Here is a 1051-nt window from a genome sequence, read left to right on the forward strand (position 1 = left end):
GGGTATGCTACCTAACTATACTTCACGTCACTTAATGCTTTTACTTTTTTATTGTGTTTCAACTACTTATGTTTTACTAATTTTTTTTTCTTCTTTTTCTTCTTTGTAGGTTTTGCGTGGCAATTTTTTTACAGTTTACTCAGGCCGGTTTAACGTTTTTTTATTTCTTAAGTTCTTTTTTTTTGCCTTTTTCATTAATTTTATTTTTCTTTTTTCATAGGGAGCTCTGATCAACGAATTCTTAAACCGTTCTTCCGGACAATTGAAAGCTTTTGCTTTCTCTTATCACTCGTTTGGTAAATGGTTGGAAGGATTTAAACATGCAAGGTAAATTCATTTATAGTTATATGGAGTACATTGGTATAATTATTGCAATTTTATTTTTTTTAGAACAATCATCTTCTCGGGAATTGTGGCCACGAACCAAAACCATCAATCGGCACATTAGTTGTCGCTTGCACAACAAGTATTATCGTAATAATTCAAGCATAATGTATTACATTACATATTACATTAAAATAAAAAAGTCAATTGAGATTATGTAAGTTTATTTATAAAGTATGTTAATTTGTAAACATTCGTCAAATAAAATACATGTTACAAACAAACAAATGTTATTCAATTATGGACATATCTAGTTCATCATTAATATTATTTATAGCAACATTAAGGGCATGTGAGGAAACAATAGCGGGAAAAGATGATCTAAGCTCTAAAACTATTTCTTCTAGTAGATCCATTGTAGATAGCTGCAAAAACAATGATTAGTTATAGGGAAACTTTTTTTTCTTGTAAATTTAGAAAACATACCTCATTATTTTGATAGCGCGCCCAAAGCTGGAACAGTACGGAATTCTTAAGTTGGGTCTCTTTCTTCCGGTGAGCCCTTATTTTGTCATGGCAGAGTAGCGTGCTAGTAAGGGAAACTTCTTCGGCCAGTTTCCGCAATACCATTGTCATCTTGTAGAATTTTAAATTAGATCCGCCTGCCAACTACAAACATTTTTTAAATTAATTATTCATTACATATTATTGTTCAAATTTAAATTAC

At 30.5% G+C, this 1051-nt stretch overlaps 1 long non-coding RNA gene across 1 annotated transcript; it reads left to right on the forward strand.

Annotated features, from left to right (window-relative positions):
* Window positions 1-218: 218 nt before the first annotated feature.
* Window positions 219-535, forward strand: LOC130687383 (uncharacterized). The gene is made up of 2 exons (XR_009000136.1): window positions 219-327; window positions 391-535. It is a non-coding gene; the product is annotated as an uncharacterized LOC130687383 (long non-coding RNA).
* Window positions 536-1051: the final 516 nt, after the last annotated feature.

This window comes from Daphnia carinata, chromosome 4, assembly GCF_022539665.2.
Source record: "Daphnia carinata strain CSIRO-1 chromosome 4, CSIRO_AGI_Dcar_HiC_V3, whole genome shotgun sequence".
Lineage (NCBI taxonomy): Eukaryota > Metazoa > Arthropoda > Branchiopoda > Diplostraca > Daphniidae > Daphnia > Daphnia carinata.